This window comes from Mustela erminea, chromosome 4 (genome assembly GCF_009829155.1).
Source record: "Mustela erminea isolate mMusErm1 chromosome 4, mMusErm1.Pri, whole genome shotgun sequence".
Lineage (NCBI taxonomy): Eukaryota > Metazoa > Chordata > Mammalia > Carnivora > Mustelidae > Mustela > Mustela erminea.
The window spans coordinates 107,636,149-107,653,332 of NC_045617.1; the positions used below are offsets into that span (position 1 = coordinate 107,636,149).

Genomic DNA, 17,184 nt, shown 5'->3' on the forward strand with positions numbered 1-17,184 from the left:
TTCAATATATCGGAGGGCCCATATGCACAGATGAATATGAAATGATACCTGCCTAAATGAAGCAGTATGCAAACATAAAATCAGACAAGCAGGTGCACATGTACTGTTTGTAGGACTTTCTGGGTTTTGTGGATGCAGAGAAAGAAATAAGTAATGAAACATGGGGTTAGGGAACACTTTGCTAAGGAAGCAACATGTGGGCTGAATTTGGAAAAATGAGTTAGTTGTCTAGCTTCATGATGACAAGGAGTGGAAAAAGTGAATAGCATTTCAGGAAGGGGAAATGGTATACCAAGACCATTTAAGCAGATTATGTGAATTAGAATGGCCAAATCTAAGTTTAGGAGGTATGCTCATGTCAGATTTTGATTAGGCATTCTTTAGCAGAGGCACTACTGGTATATTGGACAATTCTTTGTTCTTTATAACAATTCTTTGGGGGATGTTTAACATCATTGTCCCCCATCTACCAAATTTCAGTACCACTCACTAGTCCTTGTGACAAGGTCAAACCCATCCCTTTGTCCATCCTTCCCATTTCTTTCTCAGATGCTCCCTCTGACAGCTGTAATGCCACATATATACTCGTCCCGTGGCACTGAAGGGCACTGTTGAGTATTGAGCAATTTGGACAATATTCAGTGGAAAATAAGGACAAAAATATATTAGATGACTAACATGATCACATGTGATATCATACTCTGACATCATACTACCTGATTGTATCATAATTTTAAAATTGAAGGCATAAATCATTTATGTAATAAGCTATTCAAATTATAAGAGAATGGCAAGAGTCATCCTTAAAGTGTGAAAAGTTTTAAAATTCTTTTGAGAATCCAATTATAAAAAGTATTAAATCTTACGGTATGACAGCTCAACACTTGTTACTGCTTCACTGGCATGGAACTGCATCAGGTCATATCTGTTTGCTTGTTTTTTTTTAACAGCTCTTTATGGTCTTCAAAGATAAACATGACAAGATATTTTATTCATCTACATACATATTTACATGTGCACTCACATACTCATGGAGACATACACTGCTTTATAAAGCTCTCACAAATATAGTTTTGAAAAATTTTAATTTCTTTGAAGTGATTTTTTAGTCAATTTTCTTAACAATTTGGCAATTGTAAATGCAATGTTTTTAGTAACTACATTATGAAAACAAGTAACAACTTAAGCCCTGATGAAAATAATGGTCAAAATAAACCCAAAGTTTCAGCCAAATTACTTCATTCAGTAAAGCTGTGTCTGTAACATATGATTCTCTTCAATATTATTACCCAATTTGCTCAATGTTCATCATGTTTATATATTTCACACTGTGACGCGTGAAGTTGTGTATGATTTTTAAGGTGTATTATCAGTGATGGATCTATGAATGTATTATGTGATCAAGTTAGAAGACAGGCAGGCGCTCTGGTTTTCTTCAATACCCTTGTGTGAAGGCTTGTAGTTCCCCATCCCACACCCCCAACTATTTGGAGAAAAGCAGGTTCAACTCATTGCTGTCATCTCTATTCATCATTAGCATTTGACTGGAAATCATATGGTGTATTATCTGGAAGCAATAGAGCATGACATGCTAGTTAGAAACAACAGTTCTGATTAAATGTTAGGTTTGTGAATTTGATTCTCACCTTAGGGAGCTAACGCCCACATCCGTATGCACGAGTTAATTTGTTCTGGGCGTATTTGCTTTCCATCATAAGCTCTGGCCTAAGAACAAAAATAACCTAGTCCAAAAGATTCTTGGAACCATCTGCTCTGCTTTGCCTTACGAGACTTCTGTTGTTATCCTTTACTAAAGCATGACTTGGGTGATGTTCTCAATGACATATTATTTTCCTGCTGTTTATTTTGGCTTTCTTCCTATAAGAAATTTGAGAACTGTCTCTAGCTGCCTACAGCTTAGATAGCCAATTATACAACTTTAGACTTCTTGGGTGCATATGGGAGATGTGAAAGATATTTTTAATTAAAATCTTTGAGTTGTCAACTCATAAAAGAAATAAATTCTTATGGGATTTTTCTGAAATTTTTATAATCATAAAAACACTGAGTTGTTAACTTTCTCACATTGTACTTTTGTATCAGATTGTGTACAGTTTAAAACAAAACAAAACAAAAGAACAAAACTGAGAGTAAAGTTGGTATATGGTACTGTCTATAATTATTAACTACTGAAAATAGAAAACCATTCATAGCTGATTTGGATTTCACTCTGTTCAGATTCAACTGTGAGGTAAAATAAAAAAATAAAATTCAATCAGATAAACAGAAAACATTTACAGAATCCTGTTTGAAAGCACAGGCACGAAAAATAAGCCTTTCAAACAAAGAATTTTGTGCATTTCCTTCCTTTACTTTCCTCAGAATAGTTTCTTTCTTTGGTCCTTCTGTCCATTCATTCATCTGTTTCCTGCTTTGAAGTACTTTTCTTTCTTTACTTAGGCTTCTCACCTTTTTATCTTTCTTGTTCTTACAACCTTTCTGGGACCTCTCCCTCATTTTAGATGCTAATTAGCACTTGCTAATTGAAATTTTAAAAGCCGAGTATTATAAACACTTTAGCACATCACAAAATTCTGTGATCATAGGCAGATTTCAAAATAGTTTCATGTGTAAAATAGAAGATGCTAAGGCCTCTGCTGTCTTTTAAAGACAGTGTGAAAAACAGAATATGTGTCTAAACTTTACACTTATTTTCACAGTGCATGTCTAATTCTGCCATTCTTACACAGTTTGAAAACAAACCAGGCTTTTATTGGTTTCTGGCTTATGTGATTATTGCCATCAAAATCCTGGCCTATTAGCTCTTTCAAAGGCACCATAGATATCACAGATTTTACAATATTCATTCCAGATTTTCTATGTCTATGTTTCATACTTTCTCACAGAAAATCAAATATGAATAAATAGAGCAACAATCCCAGGTATAAGGGAAAAAGAGATCTTAGGGAGTCCAATTTCAATGTCATTTTTAAAAGTTAAATCGTATTTATAAGATGTTGGACGTTGGATTTTCTGAAAATCAGATGCTGAGACAAAGTTTAATGTGGAGGAGGATAGGAGTATCCTGGAGAGAGGTAAAGTGAAGAGCCCTACAGTAACCAGAGCTGCTGGTGCCCAGGACTAGTGTGGAACTAAAAATGCCTAATTAAAGTGGGAAATGGTTGGGCCTTTATACTTTGCATTTCTTCATCTGACAGTATTGGATGTGCACTACTCTGAGAAGAGTTTGACCTTGGAAGATGCAAGTCTTCTGCTGAGGAAATCTCTGAGGTGACTGCCCACTGAAGACTTCCTGCCATCAGCACTCCCAGCAGCTGGGACAGTAAGTCTCCTTAATGGATGTGGATGACACATCTCCACATCCAGACACCTAAGAAATGTTAACATCTTTGGATTTTTGCTGATGAAATATGTTGCAAACATGACATCTTACTAACTTATCTTTGTTATAGGAATTTTTGATATACTTAAAACTCACTTCTTGGATATTACTCATTTTATTCAAATACTCAACCGCTTCACTTTAACTTTTAAATGTAGGTAGGATCTGTCAGCTTTTGACAGATTTCTTCTATTTTTATTTATTTTTTCCCTTTAAGAAAGGCCCTTTGGGAGTACTTATAAATATAACTACTAACAAAATTGTTGCTATTATTCATTCTTTACTGCTCTTGGACATCTTCTACATTAGTTTCAAAAAAGGAAGCCTCCAGATAAATGGATATAGTCAACTCTAAGCAATAAGAGTGCCTTTAAATCTGGAACAAATTACACACTTCACCCCTGGGGATAAAAATATATGTTTATAAAAAATAAAAAATTAAAAAAAAATCTGGAACAAATTAGAGGAAGATAATATAGACTCATGTTTATGGTGTTTACTAGTAGAACTATTTAAACATTCGAGGGTAAATCCTTTAATTTGTTTATGTACAACACACACACATGCACACACACACAAGCACAGTTTGACTATGTTTTAATTACATTTTAAGGAATTTATGTACTCACTACTTTAACCTAAATGGATTAATTGACACGTAATAACTCGGATACCTCTTCACTAATACCTAATAATGTCTTTTACATTGTACATGCTCAATAAATAAATATTTAAATGATAATTTATCAGTCTTTGGAATTACTGGGATATACAGTTTTGTCATATTTTTAACCCCAGAAATCTTAGTTTTGTCATTCGCTTAAAGTTTGTTCATATACAATAAACACTAACGTTAGCAAACATGTAGTCATTTGAATGCTAACCTTGCTCTGTGTTTTTCAAGTGCTGCCTCTATAGTGAGAAAGTTCTCATCTTGTAGTACTGCTTCTTAAAGCAGTACTGATCTCTACCTTTTTGTGCTTTTAATTTAAATGTGTATTTTAACATTTTGTCTTTATAAAAATTAGTGACTCCAAATTAATTATTTCATATTATTTTAAAACAATGTAAAAGTATATTATCAATGAACAACTTACATATCTCAATATATTTAAAATAAATAATTTTACATATTTTGTCCTGTTTAATGTTTAAAGAAAACTAAGTCTTTTCTCTTCATTTGAAAATTATTCACAGGAAATTAAGGATGCTGATTTTTTAATATATCATAGGTAATCTTTTATGAAACTTAGTAATAATAATTTAATTAAATGAGGTAACATATGTCCCATTTATAACAATGCCTGGCTTCTAGTAAGTATAAAATGAATGTTAACTCTTACTATAGCCTAAAGTAAACAAGCAGCTAAACAGAGTATGATAAATCTTTCCAATAGTAAAACTGTCAAGTTCTAAAATTTAAGGAATATTTGCATCATTCTGATAAAAAATACTACTCTGATTGTAATAAACAGAATTTTAAATAACAAAAATAAGAATGTAAAAAGATGAATTTTTACTAAATTAAACTTCCCTAAATTAAATGAGATGTTCTAATATTGAGTCAGATTTATCTGCTTGAAATAATTAAGTTTCTTAGTGTATATCAGACATATTTATAGAGCCATTAAGGAAAGATTAATTGTGTTATAGCTTGTAATGTATTACCTCACTCATGATAATAATATGTAATTAGTTGAATTCACTGGGCATTTTCCAATATGTGTCCTTTATTTAACAAAAATTATATAACTGAAACTGACATGTGTTTACAGTCAAATGTCATTTGGAAGACTTGCAGACTATTTTTACTAATGGAGTCAATGAACATTGTTTTTATGTAAACTCTAAGACAGAGTATTGCAGAGAGATAGTCTTATGTGCATTATTCCAACCTAAGAGAATTACGTGTTGACAAATATAATTCAGGCCTAAGAAACTGGTCTTACACAAGGTCATGTATTAAATCATTATACTTGCATGTATCATATACTTGACCTCCTATCAGTAATTAGAGACAATCTAATTATATGGGGTCCAAATATGAGCAACCATCCATTAAAAACAACAAATTCTAATAAGCAACCAGTCTAATAATGGTCAATCCAAAATGGCACCTTCTTTTAAAGAATTTGTTGGACATTAAATCACAAACAAGATCCACAATGTCTTTAAAAACTAGTTCACCTTCAAAACCCAGAGAAATCTTTACAGATACATAAACTGGGATTGACTTATTCATTCATATATTTTTTTTCATTTTACAAATGAAGAAACATTGGCAAAACTGGTTTTGAAACCAAAGTTTTTCTGAATTTAAAACTGTTGAAGATGTAAGTGCTGTTTGCCAATATTTCTGGTTCTCCTCCTGAACATGTGAGGATAGATAGAGAACCTCTCTTCCTCTTCAGTTTAGGTATGGCTTGTGATTGAATTAGGCAGAGAAATTTGTGCAGATGGGGCATATGTTACTTAAGGATGGAAGCAATTTTGCTGGTAAAAGCTTTTCCAGGACTGTCTTTCATTGCAACAGCAATCATGATTGATGTGGAAGTAGAAGACTGAATATCCTTTGCTAGATAGTTCCCTTGGAATGTCAGCTAACCTTGCAGTTGTGCTTGTATTAGTGAGAAATAAATCCTTCTTGTTCTATGTCACAGCTATCATTGTTTGTTTGGTCATAGCATCATATTCAGATAAATAAAAACAAATTCAAGTTTACTCCAGTATTTTATGATGCCAGTGAGCCAAATTCAAAGTCATTCTAAAATATTAACATTTTTACCTACGAATCATACTTTATCATACTTACGTATTTCTAAACCTAATGAGGGCTGTATAAGTTTGAGGAAAATCCTCAAATATCTGTCAATTTCTTTGCATGAAGGTCTACAGTATCTCAAGCTCGTTAAATACAAGGTTAGCTTTCCATTTCACTCTACCCTCAAAGCCTGTGTTATCCATTGAACATAAAATCTTCTCAGGGGGGAACCTGGAAGCAATTGTATTTCTTAACCTTCTTATTCCCTTCACCACACATAATCAGTTACACAGCAAATCATATTGACCCTTAACATGCATTTGTATCATTGGTGACACTTAGTACAGGCCTGAATCTTTGGATTATAATAATAAGATTTACTGCAACATCCCAAACTCCAAATTATCCTCTATCCTTGTTAATTAAGGTACTATGCTAAAATTCAAATATGATCATGCATAAACTACTTTAATGGATACTTGTAATAGCACCCATGAACTTTTCTACTACTGCTCTTCACATGTTCCACTGGAATTTCTCGTTGTACACATCTTCTGTCTTTTCTTTCTACCAACCTGTAATTTGCTCAGGGGGAGACGGTGGATTCATCTTTTCAGACTCAGTTATCAACTTACCATCTCCACCTCCCACGCTTCTCTCCTACTTGGTTCCCAGCCTAATTTCAAGGAATATTCTGTGGGAATCTTGACTGGCTGATGAAGGTGAAAGGTAAAAACCCCTAGAGATGGTATTATTAATAGAAATCTGAATAAAGCATCCTCAATAATAGTTTCAGAACTTTTTGATTAATTTTCCAATTGTCATTTATCACTTCAAAGCTTAAGATAAGTCCCACATTTTTGTTAATAGAACTGCTCAAAAATGACATTTCTATTGTTAAATTCATGATTTACATTATCTAATCCACCATAGGCAAAGCATGAAACGTTTGGAAATTAGGATATACCTAGTATAAGCAATATTTTGTATTTGTCCACAAAGCATACATGTGCTTATCTTATTTGATTCTTGAAAATGAAACAAAGGATATTATTTTTTTTATTACCCACTAGAAATAATGTAATTTGCAAGGCACTGAGGAGAAATTGCAGTTTCAAGTTAAAAACCGTTATCAGGGCTATTTTAAGCTTAAATAGCATCTAAAAAGTTACACTTACTCATATTTGTTTAAATATGTATGCAAATTCAAATAGCAATAATAGAATTTGCTAAGTCATATCTTTGTAATGAGTAAAATGTACTTGCAAAATGACCTGATCAAAAAAATTTTAAATAAAGGAAATGTAGAATTTTAATAGGGTTAATGTTTGAGAGAATTTATTCTTAAATATTGACGTCATATTTTCTTTGATTTAAGAAAATCAGAGAGAAAAACTTCTGTGATTGAATTATACACACAGTTGTCAAGAGCTGATAAGATAACTCCTGCTGTATGAACTTTGCCTAAATTAATTGAACAAGACACACCTACTGGTTTGAAAAGCCATATGTAATAGTATATCACAGGGAGACAGAGATGTGCTAAAAATATATCTCACAGAAACTGGGGATATTTAATGAATATTTTCACTTATTAGAAAAGATCAAACAGTTGATATTCATAGCAATGTTTTAAATGCCAATGATATTAATTGGAAATAATTGTTTTCTTTCTGCACATTATTTTGCATAAGTAAGCAGGTTGAATTCGAGACTTAAATAATTTAAATGTGAAATAAAATGACTAAGCAATCAACCACAGTAGCTTTCAGCATCAATATTAAAGATATACAAATAATTAGATAAGGATGTATATAATATTTAAGATAATGAGATATTTAAATCTTCCCACTTAATGAAAAGGAGGAATAAATGAATATTCTTAAACAGTTTTTTTTTCCCAAAAGTAATAAGGCAAGGCATGCCTGATACAAGATAGGTGCTTAATAAACATTTGTTAAATAAATGAGTGAATAAAAGATGTTCATATTATACTCTTGTAGAGATTTTAAACATCTGTACACATAGAGCTTAATAAAAAGCAAACAAAAAGACATAGCAAACATTCAAAGAAACTAAAATAGTTGAAAATGTCTTTACAGAGGTACCTGGGTGGCGCAGTTGGTTGAGATTCCAACTCTAAATAAATAAATCTTAAAAGAAAGAAAGAAAAAAAAGAGGGGGCACCCAGGTGGCTCAGTCTGTTAAGGGATCTGCATTCAGCTCAGGTCATGATCTCGGGGTCCTGGGATCAAGCACAATGTCAGGCTCTCTGCTCAGTGGAGAGTCTGCTTCTCTCTCCCATTCTTTCCCTACTCTCTCTCTCTCTCAAACAAATAAAATCTCCCTAGAGATAATCACTTCTTTTTATATTTACATCTAACTCAACAAATCCAAAAAGTAAAGAAATAAAAAGACAAAGTCCCTCTTCTACACAAAATATAAATTTATACTTGTCCTAAAACAAATATGTACATTTTTTTTTAAATGCAGGATAAAATGTGACTTATATCGTCATACCTGCGGGGATAATAAAGTCTTCCTGGTCTTCCATCTTGATTGTTATATTTTTCTCTTTATGGGTTCTATATGGTAATGAAAGAAAAAAACAAAAACTCGCTGCAATTTTGACAGTTTATCCTGTCTCATTAGACCTGGAATTTTGTACACTACCACGAGGGCAGCTGGATATAATTATAGTATTAATAATAGGGAGAAAGAGATTAAATAAATATTTGTTTTTTCAGATTCATACTGACCCAGACAAGAAGCTGGTTCCCGTGTAACCTAGATATTCCATTGGCTATTTCCTCAATGAAATATACAAAATTTGTTATGGTGTTATTTAGTGGTATTTTGGCCTGAGTAGATCAAAGGATTACTACAAATGACACAAGAGGTATCAAATTAATTTGTTGTATGTATCAATTAACTGTACATACACATAGATTTTCACAGCCTTAAGCTATCCTATTAAAGAGACAAACTGTTCCATTAACATGATGCATTCCTTCTAAAGACTTGAAATACATGGAATTCTTAGCAAACTCTCATTTCTACTTCTAAATAAAACCTTTTACTAAAGGGTCAATAATACTGTTTTCACATATGAAGGTCATATTCCATTTCTATACCAAATATTAGGAGGTAAGTTACCAAAAATGCATTTTCATTTTTAAAAATATTTTCCAAGTTTAGTTTCTCCAAATATTAGTAAAATATTATGATATTCTACAGAAAGTGTATTACATAATTCATATGATTGATTGAGTAAAATCAGCTATAGGATTCTATAGATCTACTTCCTTCTGTTATGAGTCAGCCAAAGACAGTCCCTGTGTATTGGTCCCTAAGTTGTTTACTACTTTACGGAAAGCTCGGTCCATTGAACTCAAAAGCCCATCAGTGACAAACTTGGATTTATACACACCCATTTGTTTTATATATAGCCCCAATAAGCATTGTTTTTAGCAAATTAGAGCCTACCCACACTACATATATAGCAAAACTGCAACTGACATTCACTAGCTATAAATAAGACATACCTTGGAACTACAAAAAACCCAAGCAGCTGCCATTCAAAAGTCTCTGACCTGGCAACTCCTAGACATAAGGCTGAGCAACATCACCTAAACATGTGAAACCTCTCCTTGCTTCCTGTTTTTCCTTGGAGTTCTTTTGCCCTCTTTGCCTTCTGCCTGGTGACTCTGAGCTCCTGTTTCTGAAAGTCTCCTAAAGTGAACATCTTACTTGTAATACAAATGCAAACCCAAATAAAGCCCTCTGTGGTTTACTGTCACCTAATGATCATTGTTATTTCCTTCATCAGTCCTGAAATCCTTGAACTCCCTAGACCCACTCAAATTTCAACCCTATTCAGTAAAATTTAAATGTGATTTTTCAAACTTGTACACAATAAGCTGTTACTGTATGTTTATTATGATGGCTAAAAGAAAAAAAAAAGAAATCCTACAACACCAGTGTTAGTGAAAATGCCAAGAAGCAGATACTCATACATTACCGATAAAAAGCAGGACCATGGGTACAACACTCTGGTAAACAGTTTGGCACTTTCTTATAAAATTAAACAGTAGTAACCACATGACTTAGCAATATTATTCTTGGGTATTTGCTATATAAAATGAAATTTTATTACCCTAGAGAATGAAACATAAATCCTCTACATGAATGCAAATAGAAGTTTTATTCATAATCATAAAAAATGGAAATAAGTCAAATGTCCTTAAATGAGTGAATACATAAGCAAAGTCTGGTACATGTACATAATTGGATACTATTCAACAATAAAAAGGAGTGAACTATGACAACATGCAATACTTTAATGAAATTTGAAGATATGCTGATAAAAATTCAGTCTCAAAATCTTGTGTCATGTATGAATCTTTTATATGACATTCTTGAAAACACAAACTATAATGACAAAGAATAGATTAGTGGTTGTCTGTGTTTGGGATGGGGAAAATGTCACTACAAATGTGACTGAAGAACGCTTTGAGGTGAAGGAAATCAATGTTCTGTGTACTAACTGAAATGGTAATTATATGAATGTATACACTTGTTAAAATTTATAGAACTTCAAAATGCATACAAAATCAATTTTACTCTAAGCTACATTAAGAATAAAAACTAAAAATTATTTGGATAAATAGGATGGAAAGTAGCATTATTAAAATTATATATATCTTTTCTCCTTCAATTGTGTGTCCATTAGTGCATAGAAACAAATTTGCATAAGTCAACTGTTGAAATATCCCATTATTACATCACTATATTTTGATTTCACACCGACCTTAAATTTTGCAATAGCTTTTATGTTTATAATTTCTTTTTAAAGATTTTATTTATTTATTTGACAGAGAACACAAGTAGACCGAGAGGCAGGCAGAGAGAAAGAGAAGCAGGCTCTGCACTGAGCAGAGAGCCCAATGCGGGGCTCCATCCCAGGACCCTAGGGTCATGACCTGGGCCGAAGGCAGAGGCTTTAACCCGCTGAGCCACCCAGGCGCCCTATGTTTATAATTTAATAGAATTTTTCACTGAATTTAAAACTCTTATCCCACTAAAGATATTTTTTAAATTGTGTTACATAGATAACCTTTTAAAACAGGTTTACTTTTTTGATTTTCATGTGTCATCAGTATGTCAAATTTTTAGCATATGCACAGTTTCCAATCTCATAGTTACAGTTAGTTTTGCTCCAAGTTTCCATTCTATGATTCAGTAATTAAACTGTTTTCTCTTGATTTACAAATATTGAAAAATGATACTCCTTCATGAAGACTTTTTTCTTCCTCATCTAGATTATTGTAGGAAAGTTTTAACTGGTTTCTCTGCTTCTACCATCAACCCTTGTATATTTGTTATATGCTATAGTGAAATATGCTGTATTCCACTCTCACCACAGCAACGAGAATGATCCTTCATTTGTTGACAGACATATATATAGCTTAAAGAATGTATTTAAAAAAAAAAAGAAATTAGTGGTAGGATTAAGTATCGATGAATTATTTTCCAAAATGTGGTAGGAAATAAAGACAAAGAAAAAACAAAGAAAGCAGGCATAAATAGAAAAAAGGAGAAAGAATTGTGACCAAGAATATAACCTATGCCAATAATGTAAATGGGTTGAGAGAAAAACCCCATAAAACAAAACATAATAAAAACCCCATAAAACAAAACATAATATACACCATTGTGTGGAAAAACTCATTCAGAATAGTTGCACATAAAAACAGGGGAAAATACGGTGGCCAATGCAAATATTATAAAGAATGGAAAATTTTAGATTTCCCCTTTAATATCAGGAACATGGTTAAAATTTCCACCATCACAACTATTTATTACAGTCCTGGAAGTCTTGGTCAATTCAATAAGAACAAATATTAAAAAGAAATAAGAAACACGTAGGGGTTTGAGAAGTCCAGGGACCAAATACAGAAAATGATTTTACTACAAGAGGCAGTAGCATACAATAAACTTCACTGAATGGTGCTTGGACAGGGTTGCCTGAGAGCGGAAGAATGATACCATCCAGAGACTTACAGAAAGAGTCACCATCCAGAAGAAAAGGAAGGCAAGGAACTCCAGGAAAGGAATGAGAGAATGGGCTTGCTTTTTCTAAGTGATTTCACTCAACAGTACCATTGGAGTCTCTGAGTTGGAGACCTCTATAAGGCAGTTATGCCTTAGAGTTTTATCACCATATGGCTCTATCATATCAATGGCCAGCAGATGCTAGGTATAGGTTCATAGGTTATGCAGAACAAGCAGGATCTAAATGGCTAAATCTCTGCTTGTTTGGGCTATTTTAAAAATAACTGGATATGTAAAAATTTTACTTTAGCAACAGCAGGCTTTTGAGATAACAGGTCTCAGTCTGTAATAAAGAAATAAACAAACTAGAGCCAATACCCAGGGCCATCTTTGCCTTATTTATAAAACAAGATACAAGAATTATAAGGGCAATGTTATTATTATAAATGTTTATAGAGAAATTAAGTTATCTACTGAGAAAAATGCATAAAATGAAAAGATAAAATACTAAACTATTATGAGTTCCACAAGGTTTCACCAAGATGCAAAATTAATACACAATAATCTGAGGGTTTTGAAAGGGCGGGGGGTGGGAGGTTGGGGTACCAGGTGGTGGGTATTATAGAGGGCACGGATTGCATGGAGCACTGGGTGTGGTGCAAAAATGATGAATACTGTTATGCTGAAAATAAATAAAAAATAAATTAAAAAAAAATAATACACAACATTCAGTGTAATTTTCTTAGAAAAATAATAATTACAAAATATAATCAGAAATAAGATATTTACCACAGTAACCGAAATTATGTTACACATGACTCGTTTAAGTACCTATTAATGGGCATAGACACACACACATGCATGTAGAGGAACATATACATATAAGGACTTATGAAGAAATCTATAAAAAATTAAGAAATATGAAAAATAAAAAAATATTTTACGTTATCATATGCCATAAATTAACATAAAGATGTCTGTTCTCTTCAAATTATCCCACTTATTTACATGATACGAAATTGCATATTTTGTGAAATGACAGAAGTACTCTAACATACATAGAGAAGTATAAAGAGCCACAAATGAGTAAGTTACCATTAGAAAAGAATAATAATGTATAGGAATAATTATCCAAGCAGAAATAAAACAATACAAAAACTACATTAATAAAACGTGATGGATTTGATTACAAATTATTTTTCAATGCAAGGCACCATAGGCAAAGTTAATATATCAAGAGATATATTTACAATATCTGCAAGTTAGAAGGAATTAAAAACCACGATGCAAATGTCACTCTTGAAAATAAAAAAAAAGTCACATTACTAATACTGTGGGAACCCCAGTGCCTTGTCCACTCTTCTCCTCCTTGTGTTCAGTCAGAATCTCGGTGACTTCTCTTCTGGATTTTTATCAGAGAGGAACTAAGGATAGATTGGGAAAGTTAAACCAATGAATTTTCCTGTGACATTTTACCCATGTAAGAGCAACCAGTTTGTGTGTCTAGGAACACAACAGGTAGTCTTGGCAAGAGACCTCTTCTCCTGGTGCTGTCTTTCTTTTTTAATGAAATACACCCTTCCCTCATAGATATAACACTAGGAAGATGGAAATTGACACACAACTGACTGCTTTTTTTCTTTTCTCTCTCTTTTCCAAATCTTCTTGGGCATGAAACGGAGATATTTTTTATTACTTACCCTATGTATTTCCCCATAGTTACCACCAAGTTGGGCTAGCTGACAGATTAAGGGTAATTCTGTACACTAAGGGAGAAGTCTATGTCCCATTCAATATATGGAAATCCACTGTTCATCTGAAATTCAAATTTAATCAAACTTTTTGTATTTTTATTTGCTTAATCTGGGAACCCAAATATTATACTTCAAATTCTAAAAGTCCAAGAACTACATTAAACATTATATTGAAAAAAACAGAGTACCACCAATTTTTATATCTCCCAAGTAAATTGCATAAAAATTGTATTAATATTGTAGAAAGTTTTGACATAGAAAGTCTAAGAAAGCATTTTTGTTTCAGTGAAATCCTTTCAGTTACTTATTTTAATCCTTTATAAAATATTAAAATTTCCAATCTGGTAAATGTATATAGATATAGATTTATATTCCATTGAACTGTTCAAGGACATTACATCTCTGTGTATCTTGTTATTAGAAAAAAAAAAGTATGAAAAATGTATACTTTTTCCAAATTTATCAGTCACATAAACTTCCTGGGAAATTAGATTTGTTGTTTTGCTTTTAAAATTATTACTCTTTTTTTCTGTTTTGTTTCTTTAAAATATTGGCTTTCTATTTCTCAATGTGGAGGGGGCACTTTTCCATTAACACTTGTAAATTACCAGTCAACATAAGAAGGAAAAATATAATTGAAATAAGCCTGAGGAATTTAAACCTCAACAAATCTCTCACTATCCTCAAAGAACTTTCTTCCTCAGCTATACATAGCCATCTCTTCTGCCAAGCATCTGTTGAGGAAATGATGTAAGTAAATTTCCAAAGATTTTAAATCCCTAGCTTTAGCCTAAGTTTAGAAATTGCCAGATTGCACTGTGACTTAAAATCATATCAAAGAAAAATGCACAAGCTCCTTCCATGTGGCATTTAAAAATTTACTTATGGATTTTTAAAATTGCATATATTAGATACTGGATATAAAATAACACTTTCTCAGGAAATGGGTGTTTCTAGAAGACTTTGTGGTAAAACGATCATTTTTTAAAGGTACATGTTTTAAATGACTAGTAACAAGCTACAGAAGTGTCTACAATGACTTAAATGCTATCTTCAACTAGTATTAATAAGGAGAAAAATTTGCTAATATCATTAATCTCATAAAAACCTTTTTACTACAAACTAGCTGTGATTCTGAAAAATGTTAAACATGAAAGCTTTCTGAGCTTCCTCTTCTCTAATAAGTGTAAAGAGAAGCATAATGACAGTTATTATATAGTATTGTTTTTAAGATTACGTGTTAATAATGCATAAAATACATTTGCCACAATGCCCAACATATAGTAAATAATAAATGATAGCTGACATTTTTATTATTATTTAATCCACATGAGTTTAATAGATTAGTTTTAAAAGGGATGGAGCTTGATGTCCTCAATACGACCTGTTCAATCTTAATATGCATTCCAATATTTCTTTGCACTAAAAAAAATAGTCATTTAAGTATTAGATGACATGGTTAACATTGTGTTAGCTAGTTTGGAGCCCCAAAGATAATCTGGGATTGGTAAGCAACTGAGCTGATATAGACTGAAGTTATATTTAGCATAATCATAGAGAGTGAATCATAAAACTCTAGTGTTTGAAGTGTCATCCACATGAAAGTAAAAGTTATTAAGTGTGCTGTCAAGAAGGAAAATTGTTACCTCGATGCTACCTTCATGTAGAAAGATGGATGTGGATATAGTGTGCAGTACTGAAAGTAAAGGTGGAGATATAAAAATTACGACATAGAAAGTTTGCAGGAGCTAAAAATAAAATGAAGATGAATGTAGACGAATGCTAGAAACAGGGTTGTAAATTGAATTGAGAGAAGGGGGAAAATTAGGGTTTTCAGATCTGAATTTAGCACATCACAACCAGCACTTCCCTGACTCCTGCTTTGATATCATTGTAATTTATTTTGAAATCTACTACGATTCAGAAAGAACATTTACTCCAAATTTTTAAAATTCCAGATACGGTCTTATAATCATTGAAATTAGAGAGCAATTAGAAAGAAAATTATTCCTGACCATTAAATAAAATGTTTTGGAAAATAGAAGTTGATTGATGGATTTTTTTTCTCTACTTTGGTTTGCAGGTTTTTTGTTTTTTGGTTTTGGTTCGTTTGTTTTGTTTTGTATTTTGCTCTTAATAGAATCATGTGATTATGTAAATTTCTATTCTATTTCTAATAAAATGTCTTAAGGTATTTTTAATGAAAACTGGAGTGGTAGAGTCATGTCCCTTAAGTATCTTAGAATATCTGCTTTAAACTCTATGCTTCCTGAAACTTTCCTTATCATTCTATTTTCAAATGAAACAGGAAGCAAATATATAACTCAAATGGGAAAGGAGAGGTTCGGTTGGATTATTCTATGTTTTATTCCGCTAACTTCTTTTACATATATTTTAAATGTAGATGATTACATCCACCATATATCTTGTCTTAATTCACATTGTTCAAGTACTAAATAAACAGTACTTTCTTTGCATACAACCTAACATGATATTGTCAATTTTCATGCACTTTGAAGGCAATCATAAGATACACTAGACTAGGGGCTCACAGGTGGCTCAGTTGGTTAAGCATCTGCCTTCAGCTCAGGACATGATCCCAGGGTCCTAGGATTGAGCCCCACATCAGGCTCCCTGCTCAGAGAGGAGTCTGCTTCTCTCTCTCCCTCAGCCCATCCTGTGGCTTATGCACTCTCTCTCTTTCTGCCACAAATAAATAAAATCTTTTTTTAAAAAGATACACTAGAATATATATTTGCTTAATTATTCTTCAAAAATAAGCTCTCAGAGTTGAAAGATCCTTAAAAGGAAGTGGTATACTAATATGGAGATGAAATGTGATTTTTCTAAGTCTGAATATAATCAAGATCTAGTAAACACAACTTCCCTGGAAGAATCTAAATATGTTTGGAAAATCCACATTTTCTCTTAAAAGATGGTGTGTTACAGTGATCACAAAAGGGATAGATTTTATAAATATTTTAGAAATTATGTATTCTATATCTAAGAAGAATAAGTGCTATCATCAGAATTTCAGAAATATATTCTTACAGGAAACTTTGTGAAATATATCTGATGTAAAAAGGTTTTAGTAAAAGTTCTTACATATTTTAATGTTTTTGAATAATATGCTTTAATTTTTATGAAGAATTCTTCACCGATCATGATCATTCACAAATTATTTAAAATTCTTTAGAGCACTTAACCTAATC

General features: G+C 32.3%; 1 protein-coding gene across 1 annotated transcript in view; it reads right to left on the bottom strand.

Moving 5' to 3' along the window:
- The window catches only part of EYS (eyes shut homolog), a 1,637,266-nt gene that overhangs the window by 1,598,826 nt on the left and 21,256 nt on the right, over positions 1-17,184 (bottom strand). The gene's annotated exons all lie outside the window — the stretch shown is intronic.